The sequence below is a fragment of the Hemiscyllium ocellatum genome, chromosome 25, assembly GCF_020745735.1.
Source record: "Hemiscyllium ocellatum isolate sHemOce1 chromosome 25, sHemOce1.pat.X.cur, whole genome shotgun sequence".
NCBI classification, from domain to species: domain Eukaryota; kingdom Metazoa; phylum Chordata; class Chondrichthyes; order Orectolobiformes; family Hemiscylliidae; genus Hemiscyllium; species Hemiscyllium ocellatum.
This window is the reverse complement of record NC_083425.1, coordinates 11,126,111-11,142,750: the sequence shown is the minus strand read 5'-3', so window position 1 is coordinate 11,142,750 and position 16,640 is coordinate 11,126,111. Positions and strand designations below refer to the sequence as shown.

The 16,640-nt window shown below is 37.7% G+C and overlaps 1 protein-coding gene across 3 annotated transcripts in view; it reads left to right on the top strand.

Moving 5' to 3' along the window:
• The window catches only part of aspscr1 (ASPSCR1 tether for SLC2A4, UBX domain containing), a 212,660-nt gene that overhangs the window by 85,484 nt on the left and 110,536 nt on the right, over positions 1–16,640 (top strand). The window lies entirely within an intron of this gene.

Genomic DNA, 16,640 nt, shown 5'->3' with positions numbered 1-16,640 from the left:
ACTCCAAACCAAACTCAGACCTCTTAATGTAATGGCTGGCAGTACTTTAGGAATTTGATAAGCTTCCAGTTACAAACTAGAATGTTCACTTCCTTAACTTTGTAATCACATTGTATTGATACTATAGCAAACAAATGTTGGGGGTGGCTTGTAAACCATCTTAGAAGTGTGTGAATATTTAATTAAAACTTGCCTGTTTGTCACCTTTGGGAGTCTATACTGACTACTGATAGAATGTCAAGCCTTTATCTGGCAAGCTGCAAATCAGACCTTTTGCTTCTGAATTTCATGTACTCCCAAACCCAGAACTTGATGATGTTGGCCTGATCCATGCCAGAAGGTAAAATGTAAGAAATATTACTACACAGCATTTGGATTGAAGTAGCGTCATTAGGATTGTTGATATTTAAGGTGCTGTAGATTGGCAATGTTAAATTGCCCCGTAGTATGCAGATTAAGTGGGTTATCTATGGTAAATGTGGGATTTCGGGGATAGGAGGGGATGCTGTTGGAGGTTTGGCACAGACCTGATGGGCTAATGGTCTCTATCTGGCTTGCAGCAATTCTATAATGTTTACTGACTAGAATGCTACCATCAACCATGGCTGCTGGAATATGAGCTGGGCTTCACAAAATCTCTGTTGATCCGTTGTCTTATGGACACAGGCATAAACCTGTCCTAGTTAAAACTTGGGAAGCAGATATGTAACATATTATTTTGATTTGGAAGGAGTGGTAATTTCACTTATCAGAAGAGTGCTTATTTCTGACACTAGGATCTGAACTTTCCCACTTTTGTTCCTGCAGTCTTTAAAAGTCTGCCTTTGGTCACCAGTCTTTTACAGCACAGCTGCAGGGTTTCTGGTACAATCTTCTGGAAGGCATCCAATGTAGGCTTTTCCCTTTAGCTTCAAGCTAAACACATCTCCCATTAGATTATCTCTTTTCCAATTTTGTTTTTTGTTGAATTCTAGTTCCCAGTTTTGGACTGCATTTTGGACAATAAATCTAGCATCTACTCTACCTGAGGTGTGGACCTGATTCTTATACTTGACTTCTAAGAAGCTTCAAGGTGCACAAGTCAAAAATGTTTGAACCAACTTGTTGAGACATTGTGGCACACCACTGGAGCAAGTGTGACTTGGAAAACTGGTATCATTTAGCTGCTTCTCTCAATCCAGACTTGCCTACTGGTCATGCTCCAATTGAATGTGCAGAGATAACTCAAAGTAAAGAATTTCACTGAGACTCTACACATCTCCATTGACAAGGTGACACGCATGACCTGTTCCAAGGTAGAAATGAAAATTAACTACTTTTTAATTCAAAAGCTTTCTTTAATTCTGGAAAAGCATATGAATAACTTTTACGAGAATTAGTGCAGAGGTCATGCCTCCTATTCTTTAGCTTGGTAAACCTGCTGTTTTATGTTACCTTTCTTAAGCCAACACAGTGCCAACATTTAGTTCTAATAAGCTCAACTTAAAGTTTTTGCTTTGTACTACTTTAGGATTATTACCAGTTTCTCAAACAAATACTGCCATTTTCTAAGGTAGAACATTTCACTCTTAAATGTAAAAGTTCTTAAATGAATTATGAGCTGGCTATTTGCAAGAATCTGCATTGACTTCACTTTATTGCTGGTTCGGAGCAGACACAAACAATCTCCTGGAAAAATGAGTTTGTAACAGGCCAGCATTCCTGACCATCATGATGTATTCCACATCCCCCAGTCTCTAACTGCACTGCTGTGATTCTATGATGTTTACTGGTTAGAATGCTACCATCAGCTATGGCTGCTGGAATATGAATTGGGCTTCATAAAACCTCTGACTTTCTTGGAGAATGTTGATCTATTGTATCACGCGCAGAAGCATAAATCTGCCCCAATTAAAACTTCGGAAGTAGATGTGTCACAATGTCCATAAAGGATGTTACTTTGATGTGGAAGGGTTCACCTTGGAAGAGTAGTAAAGTCATCCTCCAGCTGCCCCTGTGTGAAATGAGATTTTTCCATCCTCCACTTTACTGATATTACATCTTGTTGAACACAAAATTTGCTGAAAAGAATGTAATTGTCAGTTTGGCGCACTTTATTTCGGTGTTGAAAGAAGAACCATCCTGTCTTTGATTTTGTTTTACCATTTCTTGGGCACATGAGCTATAGATAACGTTGAGTTAGAGTCTATTCCAGGTATCAGCCTATGTTTTTCTGAACCATTCACTTGGAGCTGTGAGTTCTGTTAACCCAATCTCTTGCCTCTTTTATTTTGGTCGCTATTCTTCCAATGTGTAAGTAGCTTGGGGTAGAAATTGGGCATTGTCAGTTTTTTGTGCAGTAGTCTATCTTAAAGCTTAATGTTAATTGCCAAGAAGCAAAAATGGCCCTTAGTTAAGTGATATGCTCTTCTTGTTGGATGTGGGAGTTGAGGGAGAGTTTACATGTTACTGAGGATTATATCTGTAATAAATGCCATTGGTTGCAAATCCTTTCAGATTGAATGGATCGGTTGGAGTGACAGTTAGAGGCCTTGAGAAATTTACAAGACCAAGGCAATGTGTTGCAAGGCAGTTAAAGGAAGGGAAAAAAGTTGCATATAGTCACATAGATGGGTTAACTCCATGAAAGATAAGCGAGGTAGGCAGGTAGTGCAGGAGTCTTCTGTGTTTACCTCTATTTCAAACATGTATGCTGTTTTAGAAAATGTAGGGGGTAATGGATTCTCAGGGGAATAGCATGAACAGCCGAGTTTCTGGTGTTGAGACTGGCTCTAATGCAACGAGGGGTACGTTGGGTTCCAAGAGACCGATTGTGTTTGGGGACTCTCTAGTCCGAGGCACAGACAAATGTTTCTGTGGCCAGCAGCGAAAAATCAGAATGGTGTTTTGTCTTCCTGGTGCCAGGATCAAGGATGTCTCAGAGAGGGTGCAGAATGTTCACTAAAAGAGGAATAGAGGCCAGCAGGAGGTCATTGTACATGTTAGAACCAAGGATATTGGAAGGGAAAAGGATGAGATTCTGAAGGGAGAGTATAAAGGGTTAGGCAGGAATTTAAAAAGGAGGTCCTCGAGAGTGGTGATATCTGGATTACTCTAGGTGCTACGAGCTAGTGAGAGTAGGAATAGCAGGAGAGAGCAAATGAATGCATGGCTGAGGAGCTGGTGTATGAGAGATGGATTGGAAGGGCAATATACTGGCAGGGAGATTTGCTAGTGGTGCTCAGGAGGATTTAAATTACTACGGTTGGGGTGGGGGTGAGACCCAGGGAGATGGTGAGTCAAGAGATCAATCTGAGACTGGTACAGTTAAGAAAAAAAAGCAAGTCAAACAGTCAGGGCAGGCAGGGACAAAGCAGAGAACAAGGTAGGACTGATAAATTAAACTGCATTTATTTCAATGCAAGAGGCCTAACAGGGAAGGCAGGTGAACTCAGGGCATGATTAGGAACATGGGACTGGGATATCATAGCAATTACAGAAACATAGCTCAGGGATGGACAGGACTGGCAGCTTAATGTTCCAGAATACAAATGCTACAGGAAGGACAGAAAGGGAGGCAACAGAGGAGGGGGATTTGCGTTTTTGATAAGGCATAGCATTACAGCTGAATTGAGGGAGGATATTCCCAGAAATACATACAACGAAGTTATTTGGGTTGAACTGAGAAATAAGAAAGCGATGGTCACCTTATTGGGATTGTATTAAAGACCCCCTAATAGTCAGAGGGAAGTTGAGAAACAAATTTGTAAGTAGATCTCAGTCATCTGTAAGAATAATAGAGTGGTTATGATGGGAATTTTAGCTTACCAAACATAGACTGGGACTGCCTTAGTGTCAAGGGTTTAGATGGAGAGAAATGTAAGTGTGTACAAGAACATTTTCTGATTCGGTATGTGGGTATTCCTTCTAGAAAAGGTGCAAAACTTGACTTACTCTTGGGAAATAAGGCAGGGCAGGTGACTGAGGTATCAGTGGTGGAGCACTTTGGGGCCAACTACCATAATACTAATAGTTTTAAAATAGTGATCGAAAAGGATAGACCTTTGACGGTATCAGGCAAGAACTTTCAAAAGCTGATTGGGGGCAGATGTTCGCAGGTAAAGGGGCAGCTGGAAAATGGGAAGCCTTCAGAAATAAGATAACGAGAGTTCAGAGACAGTATATTCCTATTAGGGTGAAAGGAAAGGCTGGTATGTGTAGGGAACACTGAATGACTAAATAAATTGAGGGTTTGGTTCAGAAAAAGGAAGCATATGTCAGGTATAGACAGAACAGATAGTGAATCCTTAAAAGAATATAAAGGTAGTAGGAGTATACTTAAGAGGGAAATCAGGAGGGCAAAAAGGGGACATGAGATAGCTTTGGCAGATAGAGTTAAGGGGAATCCAAAGGGTTTTTACAAATGCATTAAGGACAAAAGGGTAACTACGGAGAGAATAGGGCCTCGCAAAGATCAGTAAGGTTGCCTTTGTGTAGAGCCGCTGAAGATGGGGAGATACTAAACAAGTATTTTGCATCCAGGTTTACTGTGGAAAAGGACATGGAAGATATGGAATGTAGGGAAATAGATGGTGACATCTTGAAAAATGTTCATGTTACAGAGGAGGAAATGTTGGACGTCTTGAAATGCACAAAAGTGGATAAACTCCCACAACCTGATCAGGTGTATCCTAGAACTCTGTGGGATGCTACGGACATGATTGCTGGGCCCCTTGCTGAGATATTTGTATCATTGATAGTTACAGGTGAGGTGCCGGAAAGCTGGAGGTTGGCTAATGTGGCGCCACTATTTAAGAAAGGTGGTAAGGACAAGCCAGGGAACTATAGACCTGTGAGCCTGATCTTGTTGGTGGACAAATTGTTGGAGGAACTAAATGTACATGTATTTGGAAAGGCAAGGACTGACTAGGGGTAATCAACATAGCTTTGTGCATGGGAAATCATGTCTCACAAACTTGATTGAGTTTTTTGAAGTAACAAAGAGGATTGATGAGGGCAGTGCTGTAGATGTGATTCATATGAATCTCAGTAAGGCGTTCGACAAAGTTCCCCATGGGAGCCTGGTTAGCAAGGTTAGATCTCATGGAGTACAGGGAGAACTAGCCATTTGGATACAGAATGGCCTCAAAAGTAGAAGACAGAGGGTGGTGGTGGAGGGTTGTTTTTCAGACTGGAGGCCTGTGACCAATGGGTTGCCACAAGGATCGGTGCTGAGTTGCTACTTTTCATCATTTATATAAATAATCTGAAAACGAGCATAAGAGGTACAGTTACTAAGTTTGCAGATGACATCAAAATTGGAGCTGTAGTTGATAGAGAAGAAGGTTACCTCAAATCACAACAGGATCTTGAGAAGTGGGAGATGAAGTTTAATTTAGATTACTGCAAGGTGCTAAATTTTGGAAAGGCAAAACAGGGTAGGACTTATACACTTAATGCGAAGTTCCTAAAGAGTGTTGCTGAACAAAGAGACCTTGGAGTGCAGGTTCATTGCTCCTTAAACGTAGAGTCGCAAGTGGATATGATAGTGAAGAAGACGTTTGGTATGCTTTCCTTTATTGGTCAGCGTATTGAATGCAGGAGTTGGAAGGTCATGTTGTGGCTGTACAGGACATTGGTTAGGCCATTTTTGGGATATTGCGTGCCATTCTGGTCTCCATTCTATCAGAAGGATGTTGTGAAACTTGAAAGGGTTCAGAAAAGATTTACAAGGATGGTGCCAGGGTTGGAGGATTTGAGCTATAGGGAGAGGCTGAACAGGCTGGGGCTGTTTTTCCTGGAGCATCGGAGGCTGAGGGGTGACCTTATAGAAATTTATAAAATAATGAGGGGCTTAGATAAATAGACAAGGTCTTTTCCCTGGGATGGGGGAGTCCAGAACTAGAGGCCGTAGGTTTAGGGTGAGAGGAGAAAGTTGTAAAAGAGACCTAAGGGGCAACATTTTCACACAGAGGGTGGTGCGTGTGTGGAATGGGCTGCCAGAGGAAATTATGGAGGCTAGTACAATTGCAACATTTAAAATGCATCTGGATGGGTATATGAATAGGAAGGGTTTGGAGGAATATGGGCGAGGTGCTGGCAGGAGGGACTAGATTGGGGTGGGATATCTGGTCAGCATGGACAAGTTAGACCAAAGGGTCTGTTTCCATGCTGAACATCTCTATGACTCTATGACTCTATGACCCTTGCATGAGTAATTTCAAAGTAGTCATTTCTGTAGACAGGAAAAAGCAATTAAACTTAACCTTGCATGAGAGCAAAATGGAATGTTCTCTACAGTTGGAAGGATATCACCATTAAAGAAGAATCAGTTATGTGCTTCATAAGCTTAATATTCAACTATTTCTGAAACATTTGTCACCTCATAACAAATAGAATAACCTTTATTGTCAAATAAATGCAGTGAAAAGTTTATGTTGCCGTTTGGCACCATCTCAGGTATAGGCTATCTAAGTACAGACACTTTGTGTGTTTTTACAGAATTGAAATAGTAAAAAAAAGAAGCCTAGCATGAGAGTACAGAATTTAAATAGTCAAGAATGAGAATAGTGATGTGCTTGAATGTCTACCACACTTTTATATCCAATTTGGGATGATCAAAAGCTGATAAAATGTCATCTCAAATATTATAAAGCAGAAGTTGGTAGTCAACTTGAAGAAAAAGAAGCAAATTCCCCTTCCAAATCTAATTGAGAAGTTTCATTTACCATGAAGCATCTGCAGTTTTTAGTAAAGATTTGAGTATTAAGAACAATCAAACAGAAAACCATTGATGAACCAATTTGAGGATATGTCTGTAAGTATTGATTTGGAGTGGGACATTTCAGGTCAGCAGAATTGGAACATAGTTTTTTCTAAGTCGTTACAACTGATTTGCTAATACTTGACTATTTTTGAATTGTAAGAAAAACAAGTTATCTGCATACAGTCCTAATAAAATTTACACAGTTTTTCAATTAACATAGAGTCATACTTAATTAACCATCCATGCTCCATCTAAGGGCTTTCAAGAAAGATGTAACACTTTTTCTATCCATTTAACAATGAAAAGGAACTTCACTTCTGAAATGGATATTATTGTACTCTAGAAGTTGGGAAAATGTGTCCGGAAATAAATTCAACTTTCCACTCTAAGAAAAACCTGTGGGTGAAAAGAGAGCAAAGCATATCTTATTGGTTGGTATAATATCTCCTGTGTTATCATCTCGCATAGCAAGATAACCCCAGTAGAATATAACATTATATTTAGAACATTTATAACAGTATATTTATAACATTTGCAGCATCTAAGAAATATATAAATGAACATTGCTGTATAAAGTTAAGCTAAGCTAAATAGTTAACTATTGGATCCTAGAATGTGTAGGATAAATGAAGACACATCATTTATGTATGATTGGTCCCCTTGTGTTCAGAAGCTATTTTCTTAATTTTCTGGATGTTGTGTTGTCTTTTGTAATTCACTTAAAGATCAAGCTGTTGTGAATCATCCATTTATAATCATCCATCAGTCTTATTGAAGCCACAATTTGAAGTGTTTATAAATCATTGGTTAGCTCTATATATGCCACATTTACATCTGAATTAATTATTGTTTTCACAACACCGTGATAAAGACCTAATTTATTTGCTGTTACTTTGATGTATTATGTTCCTGAGGATATTATATCAAATCTGATTTCCTACAGAATGATTAGAAGTTGTAAATTATTTTATAGTGTGACAAATTGGAAAATATACTGTGGTCTGAAAGGACGTCAAAATGAGAATTGGATAAGTAATGCTGGATATAATACACAACTGCATTGAAAGGAGACAGATCAGCAGCTTTACTTATACTAACAACAAGTAATGATAACACTCAACTGTGGTATTGTGAGACTGTCTTATCTGTTTTATCTTTTCAGTTGAAAGGATGGTAAAAGCTAAATTTACTATTTAAAAAGCATGTAAATGTCATTTGAAATGGATTTTTTGGCTTCTTGAGAATGTGAATTTACGAAAAATATACAAAGGAAGATCAATGCTATGAATCATTATTTATGTATTCCAGAGTTCATATAACATTACCTGCAAGAGTGAATTATGAGTGTTTCAGGGATGCTTTTTCTAGACTTCATATCAGTCACTTTCTTATACTGTACCGACATTTTATATTTTCTTACATAATGAATCAAGGTGGAATCATTCACCCAGTTGGTGCTGTGGTTTGGACATGATTCCCCAAAAAGATGACTGAGGCACTAAGCTAACTTACAATTTAAAATAGAAACTCAGTATATACTTGAAATTGCCAAAACTTGAGCTTATTGACTAGGCGCTGGGAGGTTGTATAAATTGTACAGTAGTTGAGTATTCAGTTGTCTTCATGAAGGGGACATGTTAATAAAGCGTATCCCTTATGATAACAGCTAATAAAGGAAATGAAGGTTTGACTGCAGTTTTATCCTTCTGGAATGGAATAAGTGGGGACTTTGTAGTATTTCTCATTCTAGCCAGCATAATCTCAACAAACTCTCTCCCTAAACTTTCTATGCAATAGTAATGCTTATTAAAACAGTGCAGAAAATTGATCAGGTGACTGTTAATGCGATGATTTTTGTATTAATAGCAACATTAGGTGGCGGTTAATATTATAAAGCATGCAGAAAACTTACAATATTGGTAGAGATTATGAACATGTGTCTTTTGCACACTTGCTGTCCCTCAAACTCTCATCTTTCCTCAAATATTTCTTCCTCAACACAGTCTCTCTCTTCTTTCCTTGCCCCCACTCTCACACCAACAGGTGTTAGATTGCTTGCTCCATTTGAGTTGGAGCTCTGTTGGTTGAAAAATCAAAAGTTTCTGCAAGTGGATCAATTAGTTAGATTATGGAAGGTAAGGTTCGACCTTTTAAGGTCCTAAGACTTAGAGTTATGTAATGAAAATATTCAAAATTGCCAATTTTTTTAGTGCATTTATTTGACTTGAATGAAATGAGAGCCAATACCATGAGATTAAAGAACAAATAATGTGACTTCATCATCCAAATGTAGACTAGTTTTCAAGATGAGTTGATTCAAAAATGTGATTTTTAGAAAGTTGAACTGCAATAAATATGCTTTGGTTTGTAGTCCATCTCTGACCATTCAAAGTTTCTCATTGCCCCTCAAAATTTGAATTATCTAATAATTTAGATGCCGGTGATCATGCAATTTGAATGAACTATTTTTGAGTTAATAGGGTTAGATTGCAAATGGTAATTTTTGTAGTGTTGTTTTGGAGAATGAAGAAATGTCTTCATGCAGAAGTGGTTCCGGAGCCATTGATTGACCGACTGTTTCCTGGCGTAGCATATTTAAATGAGAGTATCTTACTGATGAGCAGTACCATATGTATTGATCACCTAGATACTTCAGTTCAAATGGTGAGGTAGTTAGCATTTCTAAATGTACAAAACAAGATTATAATAATACTAACAGAGGAAAGTAGAGCAAGTGCTTGAAAGTTCATTCTAATTTCACATTCAAGATATAAATTTTATTGTATGTTCTAAATACAAAAATAAAAAATACATTTGGAACAAAATTTAAATTCTCTATAAATATCTAAATTTATTTTTTTGTTTGGGTTGCTGTCTGCGTGATTTCCAAAGTCTTTCTGTGAGTAAGCTTTCCATAGAGGAATTTTGTGAGCAATACGTTTCTAGTTGCTAATTGAGTGAGTGCACATTTCAAAGGTTGAAAGGTACTCAGAGGAATTAGAAGTACTTAAAATAACTGAATATTTTCACAACTATTGTTTTGCTTGTTAAGTGCTCTCAAGTGGGTTCTTAACCGATGGCAGCTCTTTTTAAATGAAGTTCAAATTAAGCTGACCTCTCCTGTAAGACTTGTGCCAATAACTTTTATGGGCTTCATATGTCAGCTTTCAACCTGACAAATTAAAAAAACAACTTTGGGAATTAATTAGAACGTCATTGCAAAATACAAGTAATTTATTTTCTAAAAAAAATCAAAAGCCTTCAGGTCTATTTAAAATCTTGGTGCCAGTCCCATTAATTAATTACATGTTGGCAGGCTGTTAAACATAAGGCTATCACAACTGAGCTCATCCTGCTGCAGTCGCTCTTGCAAAAGGGATCTCCCCATAACTAAATGCCTTTTTTCTCAGGTGCTGCCCTTGGATCACTCTCTTCGTTTGGGAATGGTCTAATAAATATTTATGATTTCAAGTGCAGGATTTGTAGCATACTATGTTTTTCTACTATTGTTCTGTTTCTTTAATGATGTTGGAAAGAAGGGTTTTCTCCACTATCCTTGATATTACAACTGAAAACTAGAATTTTCCACAGCAGCATTTTCTTTGTAGTCTTTTTTGCCAGTGTTCAAGAATTAGTTGTGCTGTAAGCAACTGTTAAACTCTGATCTATTGGAAATACAGCACGCATCACGGAATTGTTTTTCCCTGTGGTATAACTATTCAGCCCATTGAGCATGTGCAGGTTGTGTGCAAGAGCAATTTAGTTAATCCTAATTACCCACCCTTATCCTGAGGCCCTGCAAATGTTCTCCTTTCTGGTGTTAATGCAATTCCTGTTTGAAAGTCATGAATTTTCATCCACCATCCTTTCAGGCCGTTCAGATTGTGGCCAGTCGCTGTGTAAAAATGTTTCATTATGTTGTCTTTGTTTCTTTTGCCAATCACTTTAAACGCATGTCTTCTGGTTCTCAACCCTTCCTGTAATGGGAACAGTTACTTCACATCTGGCCCCCTCATGATGCTGAACATCTTCATTAAATTATGTCAGCCCAACATGCAAGTTTTTAAGTACACCATAGTAGATGACCTTCACACCATGCAAGTATTGTGAACGACCATCTCCAGCATGAAAAACACCTGTAACTTTAACTTTCAACAGCAATATTCTCACACTGAAATTGAGAAGAAAAATGATCACAGTCCGTCTAGTTTGGCTTCTCTTATCCTCCTTATTTCATGATAGAACAGCAGTTGTGTTATGATTATCCATAGCTTTTGATTAAGTAGTCTGTAATAGACCCAGACATGATGTGAGGAAAAGCCCCAGGGCCAAAAAGCTCTGTGAACCAAAGGTTCAAAGTCAGCTCTTCATTCGTGCACATGACACTGTTTCGTTGATCAGAAGTTGAACTGCACCAACAATATCAAGATGTGGGTAACAAAGGAAGGCAGGGGCTGCAATGTGTGGTTAAAGCTTGACTACCATCCCAAGGGCTTGGAAAAGGATTGCGATTGAATATCTGTTACTCTCCTGATTTGATGTATTCACAGCAATGCTTGAAATGCTCGATGCTATCCATGTAAAAGCAGTTCACCTGAGTGGCAACTGTACCATCGAAATTAAAGTCAGCCACTGGTGAATTAGGGTGCAGTGAGTACTTTCTAAATGATTGAGCAATTTGCTAAGCTAAATTTACCACTGCCTTAAAAAAAAGGAAACATGAAGACAAGGTTACCTCCATAAATTGTTTTCAAGGCACCAGCATTTTGATTTGCACATTTGTATAACACATGGACAATTATTTCATTTATTGTATTCATGCTGGTTCTTAAAGAGCTGTCTGATTAGACTCTCTCCCCCACACTTACTTTCTGTAGTCCTGCAAGTTTTCTTTTTCAAGGATATGTTTGATTCAGTTTTGAAGTTAAGTTTCTACAGTAAGATTTTCTTCCCAATTGAGGAATATCTGATTGGATAGTTTCATAGTCTACCTTCCCATTCATATGGTATGAGATATGATGTGCTTAATGAAAATTATGCACTTGACTTCACAATATCTTGGTTCACAGCAAAACGGTTGAAATTTTTTTGGGTGACATTTGACTTAGGGTCTTATTGGATTTTTAACAATTTGTGGATGTATCTTTATGTGGAACTGTTCATTCAATACTAAAAACCAATATTTAACCAGTAGCAGAACTAGTAACAGCACGGCACAGTGAAGGTGATTGTTTTATATGTTAATATGAAACCAACATCTCTCTCCTGTTATCCTGAACCTGATCTTTTGGCTTAAAGTGTAAGGAGTGAATTGAACAATACAATGTATCAGCAAGGATTTTTTTTATTCTGCCTGGTACTTACAATTTGGTTTTTACGGCTTAATTCTCAAAAGTAAAAAAATAATCTAATCAGAAGTGTTCAACATTGCCTCCTTGACCACAGCTACTAGACACCTTCTGAATTGCTATAATCTTGCAATGGAGCTGGCGCCCCATTGATCTGCAAACACTGTGCAAGTATTGTCTGAAACGTTCAGGATGGTGACTTAGCCTCAGATTAATCATAGTGTGTACTTAGCAGTGTGGCTGGCTTCAGTTTACGTCAAAGAATTCAGTTTTCATGTCCAAACCCCAGAGTTGTCACAGTTTCTAGGGAATAATCCTGATGGTAATTGCTGCTAGTTTAGAATGTTGCTATTGATTATCTCATCAGCAATTTTTTCCTGCCCCAAAGGAGTCTTTAAGAAACAGTTTCAGCAACGGTTCAACTGATACTCTTCTTCAACTGCTATAATCCACGGGCACCTTGTTTTGCATCCTTCTGAAAGTTGTATTCATTGTAGCTGACTTAGTTTTGTATAGGGTAGATCTCTGGATAGACAATACATCAATTTTTTTGTGTGAATTAACATAGTTGTGAAACTAATCTCATGTCTTTTGATATTATTTTAGTTTGTATCTTATTGCTATTTCATTTTAACAATTTCCTTAACTACTCTTAGCTGTTTAGAAATATAAGACAATGTGTTCCAATTGAGCAGGGTAATGCAGTATCCAGAATAAATCCTAATAACAATGAAGCCAAGAATGTTTGGCAAAATGATAATCTAAAACTGAAGTGAATTGTAACATTAACACAAAAATTGCAAAATTTACCAATTTTTATTATTGTCATATAAGTAACAGTGAGTGATTAGTAATGTGAACAATTCAATAGAATTGTAATAGGGGAAGATGACAGCTTAGCTGGATTTTTAATCCAGAGACCCAGATAATGTTCTGGGACTCTGGTTTGAAATCCCACCATGGCAGAATTTTTAAAAATCTGGAATTAAGAGTCAAATGATGACCATTGACGATTGTTGGAAAAATTCATCTAGTTGACTAATGTCCTTGAGGAAAGGAAACTGCCAACTTTACCCAGTCTAGTCTACATGTGATTCCGAGCCCACCACAATGTGGTTGACTTTTAACTGCCATCTGGGCAATTAGGGATGGGCAATAAATGCTGGTTGAGCCATCATTGCCCTCATCTGCTGAATCCCTCAGATTATTCTGTTAAAAATCTAATCTAAAATGTGGTACGAATCTAATGGCTCGTGAGCCTGCAGTGACACTTTGAAAGTACAATAAACACTCCCATGTTTATTTTGCCAAAAACCAACTACCTTGCCACTCTTCATGTCTTTTGAATGTTATAATTGCATCCCATTCCGCTAATGCATTTCAATCGTAGTGACTCTTTTGTTTAACTTCACTGCTTTTATTTTGCTGCTATAGATAGTCCCTTATTTATGAACGTCTGACTAATCAACACTCATACTTACAATTGAGATCCCATGTTAGTATTAATGTTAAGGATACGACATGCGAATATTTGTTCATACTTATAGTGGCTATTTTATCCTATATTGTATTGTGTCCCAATTTGCACACAAATCGACTTATGAATGTACTCCGGAATTGAACCTGTTAGTAACCTAGGGATGGCTTGAATATGGAAATGTAGTTCATAAACTGTTGTCTGCATTTTCTAGAGCTAACTTTTGCATAAAGACTTCAGATGTTACCGCATAAGTTCCTCAAGACACACATCATGAAATGAGGCTACTTGTGGTGTCAGACAGTTTTAAGATTAAAATCTATTTTATAGATAATACATTTGATGTTTTGTAACTGGCAAAGCGCTTCCTTTCTCTACTTAGTTATGCTAGAGGTGATGGCAGCATCCAGTACTATGGACAAGAAATCATGCAACAATTTTCTTTGGTACAGTCTGTCTTCTGTTCCAGATTATACTGTTGATGTTTGAGGTATTTACATATAATCTTTAAGGGTCAAGTTTGTGTTTTATTTCTCACCAAAACTGTGTAAAAATGTAGATTAAATGTATGTAATTGTTAGAAATAGTTTAGGGCTTTATAAATTTCAAAATGATATTGAAAAATGTTAATATTGATGTTTGGCACTGATTTGCTATTGAGTTTTATTCTTGTGTATGTGTACTTTGTTGTAAATTTAAGTATGCTTTCCATTAGTGTACAGACCTTGATGTGGGCTGTCTGCCGGGTGGTAACTTGGTGGACTGTTTATTTCTTTATTGCAATGTATGGCTAACCACAGAACAATGACTTTAATTGATTGTTTAGAGGTTATGCATGGTCTCATTACCAACTTAGTAATGTAACAGTTTATGTCTGGTATCGATTGATATGCTGTCGTGGTCGCTGTATCACTTCCACTATTTTGGAAGTTTGGCATGATGAATGAATAATTGAGTAGTCAATTCTCATCAAAATATTGGTTCAATTCTCATCTGCTGTTTATGGGTCCAAACTAACACCTGCTTCTTAAGGTTGTGGAAAAGAGAGAGGGTTGTCTAAATTGTGGTGTATTCGCATGTAGCGTTACTAAAATTTATGGCACTAAGTAAATCTCCAGTACTTCTATTGTGACTGTGTACCACTTCGTGCATTTTAAAAATCAAGCATCACCGTTTCAAAACAACGATGGGGCAAAGTTTTTTTTCTCTTAGGGTTGAAAGTCTTTGGAAGTCTTTTCCTAAACTAGTGGTGGGAGCAGAGTCCTTGAATATTTTTAAGGCAGTTAGAATCTTGTTAAGCGAGAAAGTAAGAGGGTACCTGGGATGTGGATTTAAATTTGCAATCAGATCAGGCATGATTTTATTGAATAGTGGTGGAAGCTTACTGCACTGAATGCTTTTCTGCTTCTTGTTTGTGTATGAACTTCATAGTTATGTTTAGTGTCAAACACATCACCAAAGCAATTGTTCAGGCAAACCTAGCAGTGTACAGTGAATTGTAAACGTGTTGAAGTTTGGATTTAAGCAAATACGCACCCATATAATTTAAAATAATTGTTGATCATGTGTAAAGGCCCCCCCCCCCCCCCCGCTGCCGCCCCCAACCCAACCCTTTCAGATAGCAGTCATTGTGGCTTTGGAGTTTGTTGTCTAAGGAGCCTTGGTGAATTTCTGCAGTGTAGTTCATAGTTGATACGGACTACTGCAGCTCTGTATTCATAGTGGAGAGAATGAATGTTTGTGGATTTGGTGACAATCAAGTGGATTGCTCTGTCTTGGATGGCAAACAGAGATGTAGAAAATATTAACAGCAGTAGGTGATTTGGTTCATCGACCCCGCTGTGTTATTCAAAATGATCATGTCTGCTCTTCTATCTCAATATCATAATTCCACTTTCTCCCTATAATCTTTGACATTTTTAGCTCCTAGAAATCTATTTCTTCAGTAAATTCAGTCACTTGACCTCCACTGTAGAGAATTCCACAAGCTTGCCATACTCTGACAGAAGAAATTTCTCCTCATATCTGCTCTTATACCCTGAGACCGAGACCCTTGTTCTGGACCTTCTTGGCCAAGGGAAACATCATCCCAAGTCTGTCCAGCCCTGTCAGAATTTTGTTTTAATGAGATTCCCTCCCACTGTTCTAAACTCCAGTGAATACAAACCAGTTGACTCAACCTCTTTTCATAAGACAATCCGATATTCCCTGGAATCAGTCTGAATAACTTTTGCTGTATTCCTTCTCAGGGTAAGCATAGCTTTTCTTGGGTAAGGAGACCAAAACTATACATAGTTCTCCAGGTGTGATCTCTCCAAGACCCTGTACAACTGCACTAAGATTTCCTTGTCTCTGTGTGCAAAGCCCCTTGCGATGAAGACCAAGATAACATTTAAATTCCTGACTTGCTTTCAATGACCAATGTACAGGAACATCCATGTCTTTGTACTTCAGACTTTCCCAATCTTATCACCATTTAAATAATACTCTGCCATTCCATTTTTCCTACTGAGTGGAAAATTTTACACTTAAGCCTATTAGATTAATTTGCCACACTTAACCTGTCTAAATCACCCTGAAGTATTTTTCCATTCTCCTCACCATTCACATTCCCACCTAGTTTTGTGTTGTCAGCAAACTTGGAAATATTACATTTATATTTCTCATCTGATATTGTTGATATATAGTGTGAATAGCTGGAGACCAAGCACTATTCCCTGTGATACCCCACTTTTCATCACCTTCCACCCTGAAAGTCACTAATTTCTTTGTACTCTTCATTTCCTATCTATTAACCTTCTCAATTCATGCCAATATATTACCACCATTCCCATGTGTTCTGAATGCTTAAAACCTCTTATGTGGCACTATATCAAAAGCTTTCTAAAAAATTCCAAAACACTGTCCATTTGGTTCTCCCTCATGTATTTGATTAGTTATATCCTCAAAAAAAAATCAGTATGTTTGTAAAACATGATTTCCTTTTTATAAATTCATGTTAGCTTTATGTAATAATACTGTTGATTTTTTAAAAAGCATCCTACAGTATTAAACTTGAGTGTTGTTGGCA